Consider the following 16435-nt stretch of genomic DNA (forward strand, 5'->3'; position numbering starts at 1 on the left):
GAGAGCAGAGAGGAAAAAGAAAAGGAAAAGGAAAAGGAAAAACATCAATTTTATTTTTTAATAGCTCTTAACCATTCAACCGTAGCTGCTCCTCCTCTATGTCCCCTTAATCTTATTTTTTAATTCCTTTATACTTAATTAATTTTTACTACATGCAGGAGTGACATATGGCGGACGATAGAGCCGAGCCGCTTAGGGATCCGGAGGCTGAACGTTATTTAATGGGCATCATAAACAACGAGATTCCTTATGTGCCGGGCTCAGAATATGAGCAAGAAGAGGATGTAGTCTCTTCTTTTCTGAACCTTGACGGTGGAACAGACATTGTCGATGATCAAGAAGGTGAAGGAACGGACATTGTCGACGGAGGTCAACCGTCAACAAACGACGATCTCGAATTGCAAGTAGCAACCACCTCCGGCGAGGTATATATATACATTGAGCCTCTCGTGATACAAACTTACTGAAATGTGAATACATATGTATTAACGCGTGCGACTCTCTTTCTTTTTTTAGCCCTCGGCCGGATCGAGTACGACAAAGCGTGGAAAATCCAAGGCGATGAAACCAGGAGAAACATATGCCATTGATTTTGTCAGTGAAACCGGCAAGCCCCTACAGCACACCTCAAAGTTTATCAACCAATGCGGAGTCGTTGTTAGAGACAACGTCCCGATCACCGTCCAGGAATGGAAGGAGCCAAAGAAGGCACGTCTTGGTTTCAGTTTTGTCGACAAGAGAACGAAAAAGGATTGCTGGAGAAAGCTTATGGAACATTTCATTCTACCTCCGGAATACAACAAAGTCGATGAATTCGGTAACGAGGTTCCGGGTGGACGTGAGAGGAGGAGGCTAGTTAAAGAGTTCGCTCTTCAGAAGATGGGCGAAGCATTCCGGAACTTCAAGAAAAATTTAACCCGTGACTATGTCAACAAGGGCAAGACTCCGGATTTCAATGGACAACATGAGAAACTGAAAGATGATTGGCCAGAATTTGTGAGGCAAAAGAAATCGGAGCATTTCAAGGAAATATCGAAAAAAAATAAGGATAATGCGAGTAAGAAAAAGTTCCATCATATTATGGGGCCAGGAGGATACCGCCTTTCGGAGCCTAAGTGGCAGAAGATGGAGGAGGACCTGAGGGTGCGAGGAATCCCTCTAGGTATAGAGGGATGGGACCCAAGGGCCAAAAGCTGGTGGTACGGGCATGGGAGATCGCTAGACCCGGAGACAGGGGTGTGTGTTCACCGAAAGAAAAAGTTTGCTCCCACCCAAGCCCTTATTGACGCAATGACCCAAGCTCAAGAGGGCTTGATCAAGTTCAACAGAGAGAAAGACGCACTGACAACAGCCCTCGGGAATGATGAACACGGAGGACGTGTACGAGGCAAAGGAAGAATTCCGTGGAAAGTAGGGTTTTCCCAGGACAATGACCCGTACTGTTACAGAAGCCGTAAGAGAAAGACGGACCGGGATGCAGATCTTTTGGCGAATTTTGCATCGGAACTCCATGAGTTGAAGTAGACCGTGCATGAACTAGTAAAAGAAAAATCGACTACAGGGCCGCATGAAGATCATGAAGCGGATCGCGGAAGCCAGCAGCGGAGAAGCAGCGTGGCTTCCACGGATGCCCCGCCTGGTGCTAATGCACCGATGATCGAGATTCGTGCACCGGAGCCTCACTACCCCGTGGATGATGTAAAGGAGATGAAAGAATGTGATCTGCATTATCCCGTGGGGAACGTTTCCACGAAGGTAGCTACCGGCAGTGCTTTACCCTGTACACCTGGAGCACTCCACCACAACAACCCCATTGCATATGGCTATGCTCGTGTCACGGTGGAAGACATAGTCCAAGAGTTTGAGGACCTGGAGATTGACAAAGCTACACCCGAAGGGGAGAGAAGACTTGGAGATGTCAAGCGCCAGATCATTCTATGGAAAAAGAAGTACATAGTGTTTCCAGGCGAGGCGCCAAGGCTAACAATTCCACCCCCCCTCCGATGGTGGTGGTGGTGGTGGTGGCGGTGGTGGTGGTCATGGTGGTTCACATACACCTCCTTCACGCCATTCGACGCCGTCCCCCGATCCACAACCTCCGGCGGGTAAGCAGCCGCCGCCCCCAATCCTCCTCCGGCGGGTGGCGCCCCCCAATCCTCCTCCGGCGGGTACGACGCCCCCCAATCCACCTCCGGCGAAGAAGCAGAAGTAGGCGGACAGCAAGGAAACCCGCTCCTGGACTATTAACCCAGACCCTTATGTACCTAAGACCACAAGGGTACCGGAGCCATCACTGAAGCCTCTCCTCCCAAGGCCTTGGGAACTTAGTGAAGCTAAAACCAAATTGGCCGCGTCCGCTCATTATGAGAAATGGAAGGCGGATACGAAGGCGATAAAAGAGCCTGAGCCCAAGCAAGTATTCACTGAGAAGCAAAAGAAGTGGGCTAAGGATTTTTTGACGACACCGTCCCAAGCCGAGCTGAATATGCCTGACGACTATGGACATGAACTTCGTAGGCAAGCAAAAATATTGAAGGAGGAGAAAGAAGAAAGTAAAAAAAGCGGGAAACAAGTTGACCAGCTCGGGATGCAGAATAAACAATCGATCCCCCCGCTAATAGTGAAAGCCGGTCCGGAAGAGGACCCCGAGATCATAGCAGCTGCGGCAGCACTTGGATTGACTGTAGCGAGTGCCATGAAACAAGCGTCTGAGATGGGTTTGACTCTTCGTGCCTTCTTAGGCCTTGAGGATGCGCCAGTATGTGAGATAGCATTACAATATGTGCGGAATGGGCCTCTCGTCGAGCCAGCGCGGGAAAAGAGTCTACCACCACAAATGCGAAATCTGCTACGTTGGTACAAGCAATTCATAACATGGGCCGACAAAGAATATGTTTATGCGGATGTTACAGAGGAGCATCACACCAAACGGTACTCTATACAAGTTCATATGAGTGAATTGTTCCAGCTGTTCAATCTGCGCGAGCTCGACAAATCTATCCTGAGTTTCTACGTTCTGTAAGTGATTTATTTCTACCTCATCTCGTTCTTCATTGCCTGCACTATATATATATATATATATATATATATATATATATATATATATATATATATATATATATATATATATATATGTATATATTGTCCTAACTATATTGTTGCGTACGCTATTATGCAGATTGAAGATTTGGGAATGCAAAATAAGAAACATCCATGATGTTGGGTTCATTGACCCACATATCATTAATGGATATGTGTTACAAAATCACCCCGAAGACATGGAGAAAGACTTGTACAAGTTTCTTAGAAAGCATCAACTCAAAAGTCATATTCTATTTCCTTACCATTTTGGGTGAGTGTTTCTCTCTTGTGCCCATTCTCTTTTGTTTACTCCATGCATGGTATGTCTAATCGATGAGTTATGCATGACTGTGCATGAAACGTGTCCGCAGGTTCCACTGGATTCTGCTAAATATTGAACTTCACACCTCCAGAGTTCTAATCATGGACTCTGGATTCGGATCCAAAGCGTTGGGCCGACATGAGAAAAATGCTGCAAAAGTAATTATTTTCAATCATTTGAGCTCTATATCGATCGGTCTCTTTCGTTCATTTCCTAATATCAAGTAACTAATAACTCCCTTGTTCATTTAATTTTCTTTGCCCTGTAGGGTTTGGAGACGGTTCTCAGAAGAAATTGTCGGTGAATTCAAACATGAGTTAGATTTTAGAAGGTTAGTTAATGTGGATAAGCAGCCATCGGGGACCAATCTATGTGGATACTATGTTTGTGAGAACATCCGGAGACACACCTCTGAGCGGAAGGCATCGGATAGCGTGCGGAAGGCGACGGATAACTTGCGGAGGAGGCTTAGTCCAGAAGCTCGCTTCCGACCAATTCAAGAAGAATTAGCAGGATTTTTCATGAGGGAAGTCATCAATCCTAAAGGAGAACACTATACCGAGGACGAAGAAATTTATATGCATACCCGAGATTGAAACTTGTTCGAAGTTGTATATGGTCATCCATCCTAATTGTGTATGGAAACTTGTTCGAAGTTGCATATGGTCACCCGAGATTGAATATATATTATATATTCCTCTTGAATTCTTCTTGTTTGAAATTTCATATGCATGTATATAGTAGCGTAGAATATGTGTACTGAAACTTCATCAAAATTAAAATAAAACACAAAATAAAAAATAAAAGAAATAAAACACTACAAATTAAAAAGAAACCAGGTTTAGGGGGGCTAAAACCCTAAACCTGCGGAGGAGGCCTTTAGTCCTGGTTAGCCACGAGAACCGGGACTAAAGGTCCTCCGCCCCGACGGACTCCTGGCGCCCACGTGGACGGGCCTTTAGTCGCGGTTCGTAAGAGGCGCGACTAAAGGGGGGAGCCTTTAGTCGCGCATATTTAGTCCCGGTTGCACAGCCGGGATTAATGGCCTTTGCGAACCGGGACTAAAGGCATATTTTCTACTAGTGACTAGTAGAAAAGGGGGCTTTGGTTCAGCCAGAAAAGAGCATTAATACCGGTTGCATTACGAACCGGGACTAATGTGAGCATTAGTCCCGGTTCGAGCGGCGAGGGCACCATACAGACATGCATTACTCCCGGTTCAAATGGGACCTTTAGTCCTGGTTGGTGCCACGAACCGGTACTAAAGGGTGCGATGCCCATTAGTACCGGTTCGTGGCACTAACCTTTAGTACCGGTTCGTGCCACGAACCGGTACTAATGGGGTTGAGACTTTTAGTACCGGTTCGTGCCACAAACCGGTACTAATGATGCAATTTTCAAATCCTACCCCCCCCCCCCGTGTATCGCCTTTTCAGTTTTGTAAAAAGCAAAAGAAAATGATAAAAACTTCAAAAGTTAAAATCCTTCGAGATGTAGTTATGTTACCACATCTACTAGTTAGGAAAATTTAAAAACTTAAATTTGGACATGTTTTGCAAAAAGTGTAGGGAAAATGTAAAACGGCTATAACTTTTGCATACGATGTCAGAAAAAAACGTATAATATATCAAAATGTTCAGCACGAAAATCCGCATCCGATTTTGACCGCCTATTGCTTGTTTGCAAATTTTTAGAATCCTCAAATTCCAAAAGGAAAAAAAGTTATGCTCAAATTTCAGCTTTTTTAAAAAAAATCGTTAAATCTGGTCAAACTATGGTCGAACTACTTATTCAAGAAGTATTAGTGTTACTAAATAATTATTCAAGAATATTAGTGTTATTAAATAATTATTTCAGTTTTTTTGAATTTTGGTCAAATCTGGTCAAACTGTGGTCAAACAATGGTCAAACTACTTATTCAAGAAATATTAGTGTTACTAAATAATTATTGTTTTTGAGAACAAAAAACAATAGTTTCAAACTCAAATAGTGAAATGTGTGACTTCATGCTCAAGCTAAACTCCTGAGGGTTAATAGGATTGACATCTTACTATTGTCCGGAAAACAACAAGTGCAGACTTGGAAACGAGGGAGAATAGAACCCGGAAGTTAAGCGTGCTCAGGCTGGGGGAGTGAGAGGATGGGTGACCGTTCGGGAAGTTAGATGATTTGGAATGATGAGGGGTGATTAGATATTAAATATAGCAGTGATGAGGGGTGATTAGAGATTAGAGGTTAAAATAATTCAGAAATTTGAAAATCGGGAAAATATTTCAAAAAAAATTCAAAAAAAATTAAAAAAATCCTTTAGTACCGGTTGCTGTTATCAACCGGGACTAAAGGTGGACCTCCAGGCAGCAGCCACATGGAGGGCCTTTAGTCCCGGTTTGTATAAGAACCGGGACTAAAGGGGGGACCTTTAGTAACGACCCTTTAGTCCCGGTTCCAGAACCGGGACTAAAGGCCCTTTTTCTACTAGTGATAAGGAACGAGACATGGCGAAACAAAGGAGATTCCACGACACTAGTAACACCTTTAGAAAGCATGTTGTTGTTTAGTAAAGCAAACAACAATAGTACAATCTTTAAGATTGACAAAACACAATGAAGCTGGCCAGAAATTTGCACATATATGTAACAACAATTATAGTTCTGATGTGCTAAACTCAATAGGGTGTTACTCCTAAAACCAAAAGGCACATATTGCATGTAGTATTACATTACGAATGCCAACTGCTAACACACATGATTCCCCTAATGTCACAGCTAGAACACTAGTAAGATGATCATGTTTCTTCTCCGGAATCTGTAGGCCCAGCCATCTGGTCGTTAATTTTGCATGTTGTGTGAGGGCCAACCCGTACTTGGAGCCAACATATTCCACATATGAATGTTGTTTTCCCGATGCTGAAAGCATGCACACTAGTGCAAAACCGGGATGTATCACCGGTTCCGCAACCGGCACTAAAGAGTGGGGACTAAAGGTCCCCCCCTTTAGTACCGGTTAGGCACGAACCGGCACTAAAGTGCACCCACGTGGCACGAGCCAGCGCCGGGGGCGGGGAGCCCTTTAGTACCGGTTAGTAACACCAACCGGTACTAAAATATTTGAGGGGCTTTTGGTTTTATTTTTTATTTCTCCTTTAATTTTGTTTTTTCCATTTAATATTTTTTTGTTTGCTGGTATTTTACGATACTACATATTGTACACGTTATGCATATATATATATATAAATAGAATTTCTCGTAGAACCGATCATATATATATATATATATATATATATATATATATATATATATATATATATATATATATATATATCATCGAATGTCTCACAACCACCATTATAATTCACACATACACATGCATGTATATATTTATACAATTAGGTATATATACAATTTCTCCTACATGTTGCCTTGGTGCCTTCGGAGCACGATGACAAGTGGTTCATGGGGGCGGTAGCGGGTAATAGTATTCTCCTTTGGGGTCTATGACCTGGTCGAGCAAAAATCCCGCTATTTCCTCTTGAAGTGCTCGTGTGTGCTCCGTTGGTAGGAGCTTCTCCCGCACGTCATGGAACTGTTAAGAAGGAGATCAATATCGATAATCATGTAAAAATTGTGAATAGTGTTCTGTGAAACGTACCCCTTGCTGTTTATCAGATCTGCTCCTTTCGGATGCCATCATGCGAATGTTCTCGCAAACGTAGAATGCACACACATCAGTCCCCGGCGCCTGCTTCAGGGCCTTTACGAGAATTGAATTTAATCAGGTAATAATTAATCAAGCATGATAATTAATTAATGGTATTGAAACAAGAATTAAAGAGATGGTAGCTAGCTAGCTAGTACTACTTAATTACTTACCTTGGGTCGATACCAAAACAGCTTTTCTGCCCATTTTCCTGGAGTCACCTTGATGAACTTTGCCCAACAGCCCTGCCCGCCGACAAAGAAAAATAATGAAGGGGTTATTAAATAGTTCATATCAGGAAATGACAAACTAAATAGGCCGAGATATAGTTAATAATGATTGAAATTACCTGTTGACTATCCCCTTCAAGATGGTGTAGTCACTTTCTTTTTTAAGTAGTGACTCCAGTACTTCAACTTTTCCTTCGTCAACATTAATGTCTAACAAGATCAAGTGGAAATTGCATGCGCACACGTTTGCATGTCTTAATTAAGCGGGCATGTGCACAACACTAATCAACTACCCTAAACCCTATACACTTAATTATTAACATCTAGCTAGCTAGTAAGCAAAAACAGAATTTGTAGTACAAGACAGTGTGACTCACAGGAAGTTGTAAGGAAGTAGTATATCTTCATTGGTATTGTGGCGCTTCAAGAACTCTAGCATGCTTTCCTCTAAACTTGCTCGACAACTTGGAATTTTCCATGTGTATTCATTAACGGTATTTGGGTCAATGAACCCAATGCCATAGCGTCCAGATTTTTTCATTTCATACATCTTCATCCTGCATAATACCACAGAAAAGAATATAGTGAGGATAATTACAGGTAATGGTTGATCAAAATGATCACTACAGCTAGCTTGAGACTTAAATTACAGAAAGAAATCACTTACAGACAATAGATTTGTCGAGTGCATCTTGATTGAATAACTGAAATAGTTCTGAATACTCAGCGGACATAGCTTTCTCATGGAAGTAATGCTCCTCCTTGACATTCACCATGAGGGACTCTCGATTGGAAATCTTGGTAATGTTCATGTACCATTGATGCAATTCATACATTCTCGTTGGGAGGTTCTTGACCTCGTCTGGCTCGACCAAAGGTTGGCCCCGGACATATTTCCATTTTATTTCCTCCTCTCTAAGCGGAGACATGGGCTCGATATCGAGGAGTTGTCCAACAGTGATCTTGAGCATTTCAGCCTGCATTATATGCTCCTCGGTTATTACCACATTGCCCAGCTAGGGAACGTTAACGGTTTGCCCACATATATATAGGGCGCGCGTACTCACATGTGTTGTTGGCACAACAAGCGGGGGGATCGATTGCGTCGCCTATTCTCCCAGCTGGGGAACGATTTTCCCGCATTTTTTGACAGTTGCTTGTTGGCTCGAGCTCGAGCTCCCTTCTTTCTGTAGTCATGCTCGATGTGCCTTCCTGATTTGGCGCTCATAGTCTGAGTCAACAGGCTTGGGAGCTGGTTTTCTTGCCATATGAATAAAGTGTTCAATAACTTTCTCAGGCACTTTCTCCCTTGGCGGCGGTGCCAGTTTCGGTCCAAAATGGGCGTCCACTTGGGCCCGCACTATGGATTCGTTTTGCTCCTCGGTCATGTCGTAAGGCCTCTGAGGAAGAGGAGCGAGGCTTGGACCATATTTATATTGCTTGTCTTCGCCTGTACCTCCTGTACTACCTCGACTCGTACCGCTACGCACCATAGCTGCGGCGTGTCTCTTCTGCGATTGATGAGGCGGCGGAGACGGCTGACGTGGCTGAGTTGGAGCAGGAGTCTGCTCACGCATTGGTGGACTTGGAGGAGCTGGAGTCTGCTGACACGGTGGCGGACTTCGAGGAGGAGTGGGTCACGCGTTCGTGGACTTGGAGGAGCGGGAGTCTGCTGACACGGTGGCGGACTTCAAGGAGGAGTCGGCTCGCGCGTTCGTGGACTTGGAGCAGCGGGAGTCTGCTGACTCAATGGCGGACTTCGAGGAGGAGTCGGCTGACGCGGTGTCGGTGGCCTTCGAAAGATGATGCAATCCTTTCTCCATAGGATGATACGATGTATGGCCTCTCCCAGTGTGTGCTCGTTGTCACCTCCAGGAATGTCAAGCTCTAGCCCCGAATATTGGTCCACCACCTCATGAACCAAGACACGAGCATAGCCCGCTGGAATCGCGTTGCAATGGAAGGTTGCTTCGGGGGGATTTGTAAAAGCAACGGCGTTCGCCACCTTCATGGATATGTTCTTCATTTTGAAGTGTAGCTCACAGTTAGTGTTCTCTATGATGTCATCCACAGGGTATCTATCCAGCAGTGCGTCGCCCGGGGCGGAACCAATGCTGCTTCTCGGCATGGATGGGACGGTGCTATCCAATGCTGGACGATCATCCGCTAGCTGCTGCCGCTGCTGAGACCCCCTTTCCTGGCTAAGTGAGTCGATTTGCTGCTGCTACCGCTGGAATTTGAGTGCCAAGTCTGCGTGCCTTGCTTCTAGGCCTTGAAGGAGTTCTATGTCCTGCTTCCTCTGCTCCTCCTCCAGCTTCCTCTTCTTCTCCTCCTCCATCTTCTTTCTTGCACGGCACCTGTAGTCGTCGTTCCATTCCGGAAAGCCCTCATACCAGGGAATAACGCCCTTGCCTCGTGTTCTTCCCGGGTGTTCAGGATTTCCCAGGGCGTGCGTAAGCTCGTCGTTCTCCCTGCTGGGCGTGAACACCCCCTTTCGAGCATCTTCTATTGCCTCAAGTAACTTTTGTTCGGCTCCTTTTAGACTTGCCTTCTTCGAAACCAGGCCTGTCTTCGGGTCCAACGCCCCCTCCCCCCCCATGCGCATAGAACCAAGTTCTGCACCTGGGGGGCAGCTCCTAGTAACCGGAGTGACCCCTGCATCCTCCATCTCTTGCTCAGACTTATCCAACTTAGGCATTGCCACCGCGTAGCCACCTGGCCCCAGCCTATGGAACTGCGTCTTTTTGCGGCATTGGCCTTGTTTTTTCTCGACCGTTCCTTAGATAATTCTGATTCCTTGAATTTCACGAAAGCGGGCCAATGTTCTCTTTGCTTCTCCAGTGTTCCCTTGAATTCTGGAGTCTTCCTTTCTGCAGCGACGTAGTTGGCCCATATAGTTTTCTTGTGGGTGTTGAATGCAATTGCCATCTTCTTAAGAGCAGCGTCCTTGACTTTCTGCACATCTGCATCAGTGAAATAATCTGGTAGGGTGAAATGTCCCATCAGAGATTCCCAAAGCTTTTCTTTTGCTCTGTCGTCGACCCAAGTAACATCTGGACGTTTAGTTTTTGGCTCTTTCCATTCTTGAATGGAGATCGGGAGTTGGTCCTTCACAAGAACTCCGCACTGACGAACGAACTTGTTCGCAATGTTCTTAGGCGTGAGGGGTTCGCCACTAGCTTTGATGGAACCGATGTTGTACTTTACACCCTCCTTCAACTTTTTGCCCGGGCCTCGCTTTGTCCTGCTGTCTGTAGAGGCAGATTTGCTCGATCCGGAGGGCTAAAAGAAGAAAGATCGATTCGTTAATATATCTTCAAATCAAAAAAAACATGTGATGATCACTAGATGCCTGCTTATATAAATATACCTCGCCGATAGTCTTTGTTATTTCAAGATCAACATTGTATGCATCATCATAATCATTGTCTGCGTCATCATAATCATAATCATAGTTCATGACTTCATCAGCTCGGTCGTCGAGATCGAATATCTTATCATCACCCTCCCCGGTATTGTTCTGATATTGGGAGCCTTCATCTGCTTCATTCAGATCATCTGGCCTGTTAGAGCTGCGTATGATCTCGAACAGGGCCTCTTCTCCCTCTCTGCCGGTATTGTCCGCCATAGCTTTTATTTAACTAATCCAGAAGAAATATAAAACAATTTAGTATTCAAATTAGAATGCATGGATGCAATCAATAAGGAAAAACTGAATCATATAGTACATAATATGCATCGTCTCGAATAATATATAATCCCAAATACATCGTCTCGAATAATATATAATCTCGAATACATCGTCTCGAATAATATATAATCTCGAGTATATCGTCTCTAATAATATATATATAATCTCGAATACATCGTCTCGAATATTATATATCGAATACATCACTGGCTAGGTAGCTAATAAAGATCGAATACTACAGAAGAATCTAGGCCACTCGCGGTTCCTGGGGCGCGGGCGGTGGACACCTAAGAGAAGGAACCATCACAGGATCATATCTCCGGTCATCTGCCCAAAGAACCTGCCAGGTATTGGAGAACCTGACGTCCATAGCAGCCATGTAGCGATGGACGTGCTCGTCCTCCTCCCTGACACGGCGACGCACCACCTCCGGTGGGGCCGGCTCCCTCTGCACCGAATGTGGCCCACGCGAACGCCACCAAAGGAGATCAGGGTCAACGACGGGACCCGACGCCGGGTTCCTCACCAAGCGGCGTGCCCCTCCAGGTAGCACCTCCCAGTGCCAGCCCGGCGGAGCCCAGTCCCGGACATGGGTCAGCCGGACGTCGTCGCCAACGGGTCGACGGCGAGGATGCGGGCCGGGCATCGTCGAGAACAAATACTATATGCCCGCAAAAAATAACATTTTTTAAATGATTGGATTGTGACTTATATGCAAATTCTAAATTTCTATAACTAAAATTATAAGAAACTAAAAACTAACATTTCTATAACATTTCTAACATTTCTATAACAATTTGAAATTAATCTAATTCATCTAGCTAAAACTAACATTTCTAAAATTTCTAACATTTCTATATACTATTTGACATTAATCTAATCTAATTCATTAATTCATCTAAAACATTTGTATAAAAAACAGAAAAAACAGAAAAAACTAAAAACAGAATCGTGTGTGTGCGCGCGCGGGCGTGTGTGGGCGCGCGCGTGTGTGTGTGTGCGCGCGCGCGTGTGTGTGTGCACGCGCGCATGCACGTGTGCACCTATGGCGCCGGCGGCACAGCTGCTTTGATTGGAGGGAGGAGAGGGGCTCACAACGCGGGCGACGGCGACGGCGAGGCGACGGGATGGCGAGGTGATAACCCACAAGTATAGGGGATCGCAACAGTTTTCGAGGGTAGAGTATTCAACCCAAATTTATTGATTCGACACAAGGGGAGCCAAAGAATATTCTCAAGTATTAGCAGTTGAGTTGTCAATTCAACCACACCTGGATAACTTAGTATCTGCAGCAAAGTATTTAGTAGCAAAGTAGTATGATAGTAGTGGTAACGGTAACAAAAGTAACGGTAGCAAAAGTAATATTTTTGATGTTTTGTAGTGATTGTAACAGTAGCAACGGAAAAGTAAATGAGTGAAGAACAATATGTGAAAAGCTCGTAGGCATTGGATCGGTGATGGAGAATTATGCCGGATGCGGTTCATCATGTAACAGTCATAACATAGGGTGACACAGAACTAGCTCCAATTCATCAATGTAATGTAGGCATGTATTCCGAATATAGTCATACGTGCTTATGGAAAAGAACTTGCATGACATCTTTTGTCCTACCCTCCCGTGGCAGCGGGGTCCTAATGGAAACTAAGGGATATTAAGGCCTCCTTTTAATAGAGTACCGGAACAAAGCATTAGCACATAGTGAATACATGAACTCCTCAAACTATGGTCATCACCGGGAGTGGTCCCGATTATTGTCACTTCGGGGTTGCCGGATCATAACACATAGTAGGTGACTATAGACTTGCAAGATAGGATCAAGAACTCACATATATTCATGAAAACATAATAGGTTCAGATCTGAAATCATGGCACTCGGGCCCTAGTGACAAGCATTAAGCATAGCAAAGTCATAGCAACATCAATCTCAGAACATAGTGGATACTAGGGATCAAACCCTAACAAAACTAACTCGAGTACATGATAGATCTCATCCAACCCATCACCGTCCAGCAAGCCTACGATGGAATTACTCACGCACGGCGGTGAGCATCATGAAATTGGTGATGGAGGATGGTTGATGATGACGACGGCGACGAATCCCCCTCTCCGGAGCCCCGAACGGACTCCAGATCAGCCCTCCCGCGAGGTTTTTGGGCTTGGCGGCGGCTCCGTATCGTAAAACGCGATGAATCCTTCTCTCTGATTTTTTCTCCCCGAAAGTGAATATATGGAGTTGGAGTTGAGGTCGGTGGAGCATCAGGGGGCCCACGAGGTAGGGGGCGCGCCCAGGGGGGCAGGCGCGCCCCACCCTCGTGGACAGGGTGTGGGCCCCCTGACGTGGATTTTTCTTCCAGTATTTTTAATATTTTCCAAAAAGATGTTCCGTGGAGTTTCAGGTCATTCCGAGAAATTTTGTTTCTGCACATAAATAACACCATGGAAAGTCTGCTGAAAACAGCGTCAGTCCGGGTTAGTTCCATTCAAATCATGCAAGTTAGAGTCCAAAACAAGGGCAAAAGTGTTTGGAAAAGTAGATACGACGGAGACATATCAACTCCCCCAAGCTTAAACCTTTGCTTGTCCTCAAGCAATTCAGTTGATAAACTGAAAGTGATAAAGAAAAACTTTTACAAACTCTGTTTGCTCTTGTTGTTGTAAATATGTAAAGCCAGCATTCAAGTTTTCAGCAAAGATTATGACTAACCACATTCACAATAACTCTTAGGTCTCATGTTTACTCATATCAATGGCATAATCAACTAGCGAGCCATAATAATAAATCTCGGATGACAACACTTTCTCAAAACAATCATAATATGATATAACAAGATGGTATCTCGCTAGCCCTTTCTGAGACCGCAAAACATAAATGCAGAGCACCGTTAAAGATCAAGGACTGACTAGACATTGTGATTCATGGTAAAAGAGATCCAGTCATAGTCATACCCAATATAAATTAATAATGATGGATGCAAATGACAGCAGTGCTCTCCAGCTGGTGCCTTTTAATAAGAGGGTGATGACTCAACATGAAAGTAAATAGATAGGCCCTTCGCAGAGGGAAGCAGGGATTTGTAGAGGTGCCAGAGCTCGGTTTTGAAATAGAGATAAATAATATTTTGAGCGGCATACTTTCATTGTCAACATAACAACCAAGAGATGGCGATATCTTCCATGCTACACACATTATAGGCGGTTCCCAAACAGAATGGTAAAGTTTATACTCCCCCTCCACCAACAAGCATCAATCCATGGCTTGCTCGAAACAACGAGTGCCTCCAACTAGCAACAGCCCCGGGGGAGTTTTGTTTGCAATTAATTTTTATTTAGTTTGCATAAAGCATGGGACTGGGCATCCCGAAGACCAGCCATTTTCTCGTGAGTGAGGAGCGGAGTCCACTCCTCTTGAGAATAACCAGCCTAGCATGGAAGATACAGACAACCCTAGTTGATACATGAGCTATTCGAGCATACAAAACAGAATTTCATTTGAAGGTTTGGAGTTTGGCACATACAAATTTACTTGGAACGGCAGGTAGATACAGCATATAGGAAGGTATAGTGGACTCATATGGAATAACTTTGGGGTTTAAGGGATTGGGTGCACAAGCAGTATTCCCGCTTAGTACAAGTGAAGGCTAGCAAAAGAATGGGAAGTGACCAACTAGAGAGCGACAACAATCATGAACATGCATTAAAATTAATAAACATTGAGTACGAGCATGAGTAGGATATAATCCACCATGAACATAAATATCGTGAAGGCTATGTTGATTTGTTTCAACTACATGTGTGAACATGTGCCAAGTCGAGTCACTTAAATCATTCAAAGGAGGATACCACCCCACTATACCACATCACAACCATTTTAATAGCATGTTGGCACGCAAGGTAAACCATTATAACTCATAGCTAATCAAGCATGGCATAAGCAACTATGATCTCTAATTGTCATTGCAAACATGTTTATTCATAATAGGCTGAATCAGGAACGATGAACTAATCATATTTACAAAAACAAGAGAGGTCGAGTTCATACCAGCTTTTCTCATCTCAGTCAGTCCATCATATATCGTCATAATTGCCTTTCACTTGCACGACCGAACGATGTGAATAATAATAAGAGTGCACGTGCATTGGACTAAACTAGAATCTGCGAGCATTCAATAAACAGGAGAAGACAAGGCAATATGGGCTCTTGGTTAAATCAACAATAATGCATGTAAGAGCCACTTCAACAATTTAATTATGGTCTTCTCCTATCGACCCCCAAAGAAAAGAAAAGAAATAAAACTATTTACACGGGAAAGCTCCCAACAAGCAAAAGAAGAACGGGAAATCTTTTTGGGTTTTCTTTTTTTAATTATTACTACTACAGCAAGAAAAGTAAACTAACTAAAAGCTACTACAATTTTTTTTCGTTTTTCTTAAGGTTTATTAAACACACAAGAAGAAAGCAAGAAAAAGAAAATAAACTAGCATGGATATTACAGTGAAAAAGTATGAGCACTGACATCTAGCAATGAGTGTGTAAACATAAATGTAATGTCGGTGGAAAATACGTACTCCCCCAAGCTTAGGCTTTTGGCCTAAGTTGGTTTATTGCCACGGGTGGCCTGGCGGGTATCCATAGTTGTAGCCGGGGTCGTACTGAGATGCAGCGGCTATCGCCTCCTGAGCTGCAGCGTGGCGGCGAGCGGCTTCCACCCTCCTCTCGTACTCATCTGCCTCCTCTCTGGTAATAACATGTCTTCCTTTTGCCTGATAATCAAAGAAGGCAGGAGCAGGGAGAGTAATACGGACAGCACGACGTCTGTCAAAGATTAAGCGTTACTGAAGAGGTGATTCATTCCTCTCAACAAACTGGTGGTGAACTATAGCATTAAAGTCTAAGTAAGCAGGAGGCAATTCAATATCATCATTACGTATGGTTACACCAAGAAAATCAGCTAAGCGGGTTGCATAAATTCCACCAAAGAAATCTCCATTAAATCTATTATTATGCAACCTACGTGCAACAATGGCTCCTAAATTATAAGATTTGTCTCCTAACACAGCACTCCTAAGAATACTGAGGTCAGCAACACACATATGACATGCTTCATCTTTACCATTTATAGTGAGATAGTGGTACTGGCGGCATTTTTCTGCCTCGAAGCTCACAAGATCAGCGTTACGCAAATATGCGTTAAATTCTTCCTTGATTCCCGCTCGATCCATAAAATTTTCTGAAGGCCATTCACAGGGCCGCACTGGAGCGTCCCTTGGTGGCTCATCGTCAGCATCACGCATTGCAAGCCTGGGTCCTTGCTTCCTTGAAGAACCACCTTGGTACATTTTCCTAAGCATATTTCTTCCTCTGAAAAATTTCTGAAATTTTTAGTAACTTCAAGCAAAAGTGAACCAAGCTCAAT

The sequence above is a fragment of the Triticum aestivum genome, chromosome 5D (genome assembly GCF_018294505.1).
Source record: "Triticum aestivum cultivar Chinese Spring chromosome 5D, IWGSC CS RefSeq v2.1, whole genome shotgun sequence".
NCBI lineage: Eukaryota > Viridiplantae > Streptophyta > Magnoliopsida > Poales > Poaceae > Triticum > Triticum aestivum.